The following is a 9,856-nucleotide window of genomic DNA, read 5'->3' on the forward strand; positions in this document are numbered from 1 at the left end:
TAAATGTAAACCTAAAAATTAAAATAAAACATAGAAGGAAGTATTCGTGGCTTTACTTAGGCAAAAATTTCTTATGTATGACACCAATAGCACAATCCATAAAAGAAAATTCAGTAAATTGCACTTTATCAAAATTATAAATCTCTGCTTCTTTGAAAGCCACAGTTAAGGGAATGAAAAGACAAACCACAGAATGAGAGAAAATATTTGCAAATTATATATATGATGAAAACTTGTATCTATATTGTGCACATAACTTTCCTGAGCTATGAATCACAAGGAATAAAAAGAAAAAAAAACTCAATAAAAAAATGAGGAAAAGATTTGAACATTTCACCAAAGAAAATAAAACTATGAGATAATAATACACACCGATCGGAATGGCTGATACTAAGAAGATTGACCATAAAAAGTGTTGAGAAAGATGTGAAGAAACTGGAACCCTCACACACTGCTATTGAAAATGTAATGTAGTAAAACCACTTTGGAAACAGGATGTTAATTTCATTCCATGTTCAACATACACTTATCATATGATCCAGATATTTTACTCCTGGGTAATTCATATCCTTTCCAATTTTACATATTCGACCCCTTTTAACACATCTACCACCTCCCTAACCCCCTACCATCTGGTAACCACTAGTCTATTGTTTCTTGTCTATGAGTCTCTTTGTTTTTCCTGTTCATTTGTTTCTTTTAAGTTTGTATTCCAAATATAAGTGATATTATGTGGTTTTCAACTTTTTCTGTCTGGCTTATTTCGCTTAGCATGATTATCTCAAGGTCCATTCACGTTGTTGCAAATGGCAATATTTCATCTCTTCTTACAGCTGAGTAATATTCCATTATATATATGTACCACAGCTTCTTTATCCAGTCATCTATCATAGGACACTTCGGTTGCTTCCATGTCCTGGCCGCTGTGAATAATGCTGCTATGAACATTGATGTGCAAATATCTTTTGAGATATGGATTTTCAAGGCTTTTGGGTAAATACCCAGTAGAGGGATTGCTGGATCATAGGATAGATCAATACTTAGTGTTTTGAGGACTCTCCATACTGTTTTCCATAGTGGCTGCACGAATTTGCATTCCCACCAGTAGTGTATGAGGGTTCCTTTATCTCCAAAGCCTCTCCAACACTTGTTATCACTTGTCCTGATGATAACAGCTATTCTAACAGTTCTGACACGGTATTTCATTGTGGTTTTGATTTGCATTTCCCTAAAAGCTAGCGATGTTGAGCATCTTTTCACATGTTTGTAGGCCATTTGTATGTCTTCAAGGGAGGAGTGCGTTTTCAGGTCCTAAGCCCATTTTATGATTGGATCGTTTGTTTTTTTGTTGTTGTTGTTGTTGTTGTTATAGAATTGTATGAGTTCTTTGTATATTTTGGATATTAAGCCCTTATCAGAGGCATTGCTTGCAAATACCTCCTCCCATTCGAATGGTTGTCTATTTACGTTGTTGATTTCTTTTGCTGAGCAGAAGCTTTTTAGTTTGGTGTGCTCCCATTCATTTATTTTTGCTTTTACTTCCTATGCCTTTGAGGTCAAATTCACAAAATACTCTTTAAGTCCAAGGTCCTTGAGTTTAGTTCTTGTGTTTTCTTCTATGCATTTTATTGTCGCAAGTCTTATATTTAGGTTCTTCATCCATTTTGAGTTAATTTTGGTGTGTGGTGATAGACAACAGTCTAGCTTCATTCTTTTCAGGTGGCCTTCCAGTTTTCCCAACACCATTTATTGAAGAGGCTTTCTTTTCTCCACTGTATGTTTTTGGCTTTTTGTCAAAAATTATTTGCCCATATAAATATGGATTTACTTCCAGACTCTTGATTCTATTCCACTGGTTCGTGTGTCTGTGTTTCTGCCCATATCAAGCTGTTTTGATTACTGTTGCTTTGTAGTATAATTTGAAGTCGGGCAGAGTGATGCCTCCAACCTTGTTCTTTTTTCTCAGGATGGCTTTAGCAATTAGGGATATTTTGTGCTTCCATACAAATCTGATGATTTTTTGTTCTATTTCTTTAAAAAATAACAATGGGATTTTGATGGGGATTGCATTAAATCTGTATAATGCTTTAGGTAATATTGTCATTTTAACTATATTGATTCTTCCAGTCCAAAAACATGTAATATCTTTCCATTTCTTTGTATCTTCTTCAATTTCTTTTAATAAGGTCTTATAGTTTTGATTACATAGGTCTTTCACATGTTTGTTTAGATTTATTCCTAGGTATTTTATTCTTTTTGTTGCAATTGGAAAAGGAATTATTTTTTCCACTTCTTTTTCTGGCACTGCATTGTTAGAGCATCAGAACACTACGGATTCTTGAACATTGATTTTTGTATCAAGATACTTTGCTATATTTGCTTATTGTTTCTGGTAGTGTTCTGGTGGAGTCTTTAGAGTTTTCTATACAGAGGATCATGTCATCCAAAAATAGTGACAGTTTGACTTCTTCGTTTCCTATTTGGATGCCTTTTATATCTTTCTTTTGCCTTATTGCACTTGCTAAGACCCCTAATGTTGTATGGAATAGCAGTGACGATAGTGGACAACCTTGTCTTGTTTTTGATCTTAGAGGGCAGATGTTTAGTTTTCACCATTAAGTATAATATTGGCTGAGGATCTGTCATATATGGCCTTTGTTATATTTAGGTACTTTCCTCTATACCGATTTATTAAGTGTTTTGATCCTGAATGGATGCTGTACTTTGTCAAAAGCTTTTTCTGCATCTATCGATATGATCGTATGATTCTTATTTTTAAATTTGTTTATGTGGTGTATCATATTGATCTATTTGCATATTTTGAACCATCCCTATGCCCCTGGGATGAAGCCCAGTTGGTCATGGTGTATAATCTTTTTAATATATTGCTGTATTCAGTTCGCAAGTATCTTATTTAGGATTTTTGCATCTGTGTTCATGAGAAATATTGGTCTGTGTTTGTGTTATCTTTACCAGGTTTTGATATCAGGGTAATATTGGCTTCATAAAACGAGTAGGCAGTATTGTCTCTTCTTTGATTTTTTGGGGGAGTTTGAGGAGAATAGGTATTAAATCTTTGAATTAGTGGTGGAATTCACTGGTGAAGCCATCTGGTCCTTGACTTTTCATTTTGGTAGGTTTTTGATGATTGTTTCAATTTCCATACTGCTAATTAGTCTATTTAGATTTTCCAGTTCTTCTTTATTCAGTCTAGGAAGGTTTTACTCTTCTAAATACTTGTCCATATCTTCTAGGTTATTACATTTGGTGCTATATACTTTTTCATAGTATTCTTGTATGATCCTTTGTCTTTCTATGGTGTCTGTCATAATTTCTCTTCTTTTGCCCCTGATTTTATTTATTTATGTCCTTTCTCTTTTTTCTTAGTGTGTCTACCCAGGGGTTTGTCAATTTTATTAACCTTCTCAAAGAACCATTTATAAAAGCATTTATTTTTTCTATTGCTTTTGTTTGTTTGTTTGTTTTCAATTTTATTTAATTCTGCTCTGATTTGATTATTCTTTTCTTTCTGCTAAATTTAAGCTTCATTGTTTTTTTTCTTTTCTAGTTTTTTACAAGGGAGCGTTAGGTTGTTTATTTGGGCTCATTCTTGGTTTTCGAGATAGGCCTGCAATGATATGAACTTTCCTCTTATGACCATTTTTGCCATGTCCCAAAGGTTTTGATATATTATACTATCATTATCTTTCGTTTCTATGTATCTCTTGATATCTCTTTTTATTTCTTCTGTGACCCAGTTATTCTTCAGCAGCATGTTGTTTAATCTGCATGTATTTGTGGTTCTTCTTGTTTTCTTTTTGCAGTTGATCTCCAGCTTCAAAGCATTATGATCAGAGAATATGGTTGGTATGATTTCAATCCTCCTACATTTTTTGAGGCTATCTCTGTGTCTCAGTATATGGTCAATCCTTGAGAATGTTCCATGTTCATTAGAGAAGAATATATAAGCAGCTGTTTGGGGGATGGAAGGCTCTGTAAATGTCAATGTTGTCCAGTTGGTCTAATGTGTTATTCAATGATGTTATTTATTGATTTTTCTGTTTAGATGATTTGTCCATATCCAACAGTGTTGTATTTAGGTCCCCTGCTACAATAGTGTTTTGGTCTGCTTTTTCCTTTAGTTCTGTTAGTAATTGCTTTATGTATTTCGGGACTCCCTGATTGGGAGCATAGATATTAGTAAGTGTTTTGTAGAATAATAAATCTTGATAAGAAAAAATATACGTATTAATCATCTCTAACCACTGTATGTGGAATTCTTTCCATGTCTACATGTGTTTTCTCTGCATACTCAAGTTTTCTCCCACATCCTAAAGATGTGCACCTTAGGTGAATTAGTGTTTGTAAATCGTCCCAGTCTCAGTAAGTGTGTGTGTGTGTGTGTGTGTGTGTGTGTGTGTGTGTTTGTAAGGGCATTCTTTCCAGGGTGGGTCCTCCCTTGTACCTTGAGCTGCCAGGAGAGGCACTGGATACCTGCCACATTGAACTGGAATCAGCAGGTTGGAAAATAATTATCTTACTTGTTTTTATTCATTTTTCTTAAATGTATGTATAAGTCATATTTACTTCATTATTTAATATTCGAAATGTTTGGGTCTTTATTTAGATATTTAGCAATGTTTTTGTGACCAGAAATATGCCATAGAAAGAAAACTGCATAACAAGAGTTTACTAGTACAAAAATATACTAAAGAAATAGGCCAATATAAGCCATAAAAATATTTATTTCACACATTTTCACAAAAAACATTAATGAAAATTCAGGAAAAAAATGTATTCTCTGTTGGTGTCTTTATTGTAATCTAAAGCAATCAACCTTCTCTTTTTAATTGGCACAAAGTTATTATCTTCATCGCTCAAAATATTTGGAAATACTACTTCAGTTTCATTATTTATGTTTATGTTTTTGGATGGTCTTTTTTTAACCCCCTCTTTTGCTAAGTTTTCATAAATTTTTAGATTTTCACTGCAACATTTTTCTAAAGTTTTTTGAAAATTTAAGACGTGTTAGGTGTTTATATCGATATCTAGAATTATATTTTCTAATTTTGTGGCCTGTTGAAGAGCATTATAAATATTTTCTGCAGTGAATGAAACTGGTTTAAGGTCACTGCTTTATTTACTGGCAGGTTGGGCTTCGGTTAATTCGTGATCAACCAGTAATTCGTTAATATCATCTATATTCAAATTGTCAGAACCTTCTTCTTGAAATTTATTTAATATATTAATAATGTCAGTTAATCCCTCTTCAGTTATTGGAACTATATTCCCTGGTACAACCACTTCTGGTCATTTTACTCTCCGGCAAGCATTTAAAGTTGACAGTTTTATATTGCTCTGAGCTAAAGCAATATTTTTGATACAACTTAAAATTGTGTGTTTATTCCAGGCTTCTGTAACTGCGAGTGATTCATTATCTTTATTTATTAAAAATATCATTAAAACTCCATTTAATATAATTAATCTTAAAGGTGGAAATAACACCTTGATCTAAAGGTTGGATCAAGGAAGTTGTATTTGGGGGCAAAAATACAACTTTTATACTTGGATGTTCTAAATTGCGTGGATGACCAGGTGCATTATCTAAAAGTAAAAGCATTTTAAAAGGATTTCATGAGAATTTTTTCTTCATATAATTTTCAACTTCTACAGCAAAACATTTGTAAAAACAGTCCCCCAAAACATCAGTAGTCACCCACGCTTTTTTATTTGCCATCCAATGAACAGGAAGATCATTAATATTTGTGTGTTAGTAAGTATTAGTTCTTTGTACTTAGCTGGGTTAAGCTATTGTTTTTTAGAAAGGGTAATGGCCAATAATGGAAATGAAAAAGAAAGAACCACGTAAAATGAGACTGTGTAAATGGAAACCACATATAAAATGTCCACGTAACTGGGGGGAGTATTTACCATGTATAAAAAACTTACCTAAAAAATACCGCGTATATCAAGGGATAGGTGTATATCATTATGATGATGATGATTATGATGATGATGATTAGGAATACCTTTAAATAATAAAAGGAATGAATTGTTGATACAATGTAACAATGTGGATAAATCTCAAAGTAAATTCACTGAGTGAAAAAAAAGAGTGCAATTTAATTTACATAAAATTTTAAAAATGCAAACTAATCTCTACAAGCAATAAGCAGATAGATTAGTGGTTTTCTGGGGGGCATGTAATGGTAGGAAAGTGGAGAGAGAAATTAAAAAGAGGCATAAAGAAACTTTTGAAGCTGATAGGTATATTCACTACCTTAATCATGATGGTGGTTGCATGGGTGTATACATATGTCAAAATTTATCAAATTGTACACTTTCAATATATGTATTTTATTGTTTGTCAATTAAACCTCTTTGAAAATGTTAAAACTGATAAATATTCATTGTAAAATGAACATGGAAAAATTATTTAAGATGAAAATTAAAAATTAATACAAAATATATTTAAATTATTAATAGCATTTAATAGGGAATTGAACAAAGAATTAAATTGGGTGAGTTGAGATCACTCTAAATATGCTTTCTCAACAAAAATAGCCAATGAAATGTAATTTTGAATCAAACGTTTGTACATATAAGCAAGAAATCAACATATCCTTAGGGTCCAAATAGCTACTGTGTCAAAATGGGTCAAAATGTTAGAATAAAAATAGCTGAGACCCAATTGGGATAATTGAAGTAATATTGAATTACATTCCTTCAATGAGTTTACAACATGGTTGAAGAAATAACACTTGCATATAATAGTTATATAATAATTAAATCATCTAGAGAGTATGTGATTTCACTTATAATTGTATTGGAAAATTAGAGATTAAGAGTTAAAGGAAATCTTTATGGAGGGGTTGGAACTTGATCTGAGCCTGGAAGAATGGTGGCACATACAGAGCAGAAAGGATATAACACCTTAGGATGAGACAATAACAGAAAGGAGCATGTACTGTTTTGAAGACATTATTCATCATGGCCTAACCAGAGCAAAGGGGGCATATTTAGAGGAGAATGGAAAATAAGCTTGCATAGAAGGGATGAAACTGGTTTAAAAATGGTCTTGAAATCAGAAAGAGGTGATTAGATTAGATTCCTTAGACAAATTTCTCAAAGAGGGTCTGACATCTTTACATTTGATGAGTTTAAGCTGAGAGAAACTGGAGTTGGGGACATTAACTGTTATGGTAAACTAAGATAGAGGTATTAGAAATGTATGGGGGATCAACTTTAAAAAGATTTTAAAGGAAGACTGAACAGGACTTGGAGACAGAGTATACATTTATTTCCCTCAAATTGCTAGTTCTATTCCTTGTTTCCTTGACATTTGATTGCTATCTAGTGCTAATTTAACATTTATGTCTTCTTTCACATTCATATTTAAGAATAATTACATAGTCACGTTTATGTACTCTAAGCCTGGAGTCTTTTCTGTTCTTATTCAAGCGTAATGTATCATCTAATTCTTCCTGATTAGCTTATTCAATATTAAGAAGTCTGAGTTCAGTTTTATTAATGTTCTTTGTATAATTGTGTTCTATCATAACCTTATTTCATAATCTGATATATTATTAATTCTATTTTTTATACAAGATTCATTTTTAAATGGAAATATCAATCTCTAATTTTAAAAACTTACTTTAGTTTTTAGAATTAAATTTAATTATCTGTATTATGCCTTAATAATTTAACATTTATTATAGTTTTTACTTCTTACTGTTCTTGTACATTCTAGATCGAATATTGTCATTAATTATATTCCATATGGCCCTCTGGACTCTTCCTTTGCAAAATAAACAGATTTCTGGCACAGAAAGCTTTTTTTGTGAGATTGCTTAGGGAATATCTGTGCTTTTGGAGAGAGGAAAATGAGACAGCTGGCAGAGCCTTTCTCCTTCACTGTGACCCTAACTTGCTTTATTCCAAGTGCACAACTACCTAGAGTAGGCTAAACTGCATGAGTTAGTAACCCTCAACAAGCTAAGCAACCAGTCTCCAGCAAATGGTTACTCTTGCAAGCCGGGCAGAAAAGAGTATTTTTAAAAAGATTATTTTCAGAAGGAATTTTCAATAAATGTCTTATCCGAAAGCTTATCTTAATTAAGCTTTATGTTGTTTCATCACACCAACCCATTACCTTCCTTTTACTGCCACCATATCAATAGCTTTGACCTAAAGGTCAAACTCAGTCTTGGATCAAAACAAAACAAACAAGAACTAAACTCTTCCTGACAGTCTCAAATTCAAACCCATCCCCTTCCTGCCATCCCCAATATATCCCCTTTTTTAAGACTCTAGTCATCTCTCTCTCTTGGAGTATTACAACAACCTCTTAACTAGTCCCCCTACTTCTGGTCTTGCTTCTAGTCCTTTCTATTCTCCATACTGTTGTCAGAGTGACTTATCAAAAACGGTCACTTACCAACTTCCCTACTGCCTACAGACGAAAGTCCAGCTGCCTTGGCATGCCATACCAGACCTTTCATAATTTGGCTCCTGCCTATTTATCCAGTCTCGTCTTTCACCACTCACTTGCTTTGTACTTTATGCTCTAGTCTACCCATACTGGATTACTTACATTTCCTGCCACACGACATGCTGTTCCTGTTGATAGAACTGATTTCCCTCCACAAACTGTTTCTTTTGGGTAACTCTTACTTATCCTTCAGGATTCAGTTCAGACAATACTTTTCCAAAAAGCCTTTCTCTAACTTCTCTTCAGTTGGCTTCCATCCAGTTCACTGTGTTCTCAAAACTCTCTGTGCTTATCACTATCATATTAGTTTTTATAGTATATTATCACCTTTTTGTCTTGTTTCCTCTCATTCAGATGTGAATTCCTAAAAGTCAGGGACTGTGTCAGATTTGTATCTCTGTTCTAGCACATGGTAGATACTCAAAAATATTTTGTTCTGGAAAGGACAAAGACAAAAACTGCTTCTGTCACCATGACCCACAGGAACCAGCATGAGTTTGCCAGCCAGAATATAAAAACTCAGAGCAACTAGATTAAGCAAAAGTGCCAAGATGATGGGCTTTCTGTTGCTGCCCATAAGCAGCGAGACTTAGAGATCATAGAGCAGAAGCAAAAACGGCAAATGAGAAGAAAGAAGAACCCAAGTAGCTTTGTGGCTTCGTGTCCAACCTTCTTGTCCTTTCCCTGTGTGCCTGGAGCCAGTACACATCTCTTCTTGTAGTACTCACAGGTCTCAGAACTGATAGCATTCTCTTTTCCCTGAGTCTGCAGTGGGTCCTCTTTGTGTTACCTTCTCCTCAGGTGGCTTCTCTCCCCTGGGTGACTCCTGGGGGTGAGGAGGATGCCCCTCCCCAGTGTATTTTATTCCTGTGGCACTTACCCCAAAATATTAAAAGTAGCTTTATAATTCCTTCAAAAAAATATTTTGTTACATGAATAGAAGAATACAAAGGTGGCTGCCATATAAGTCTCAAGATCACCAGCTTATATTTAGCTCCTGGGTACCACTTTAAAAAGTCCGGTCACAACCCCTTTTGAGACACACATATATGTGTGTAAAAGATTTTAAATCCTTTAATTCTAACACCCGCAATAGAAATTTTTTTTTTTTTGCAATCACATTCTAAACTCAGTTCTCTACATCGTAGAATTCAACACAAAGCTGCCATGTTTCAGAGTTTTGTTATTTGCAACCTTGGGTCCCTTCTCGGACTTACAGTTTCGTCTGAAGACACTAACAACTAATTTCATTCAAGGTGAATGCCCGTCCCCACCCCGATTCTTGGGAGCCTTAGACTCCAGCCTTGGGAGCAGCTAAATGCCACTGTTTACTGCCTATGTCCTAAAGCCAAATCCAAGAAAGGT

The 9,856-nt window shown here is 34.1% G+C and overlaps 1 pseudogene; it reads left to right on the forward strand.

The window, feature by feature from the left end:
- The first annotated feature begins 8,963 nt into the window (after positions 1-8,963).
- On the forward strand, positions 8,964-9,139 carry LOC107506527 (annotated as a pseudogene).
- The last annotated feature ends 717 nt before the right edge of the window (positions 9,140-9,856 follow it).

This window comes from Rousettus aegyptiacus, unplaced genomic scaffold (genome assembly GCF_014176215.1).
Source record: "Rousettus aegyptiacus isolate mRouAeg1 unplaced genomic scaffold, mRouAeg1.p scaffold_m13_p_9, whole genome shotgun sequence".
Classification (NCBI taxonomy): domain Eukaryota; kingdom Metazoa; phylum Chordata; class Mammalia; order Chiroptera; family Pteropodidae; genus Rousettus; species Rousettus aegyptiacus.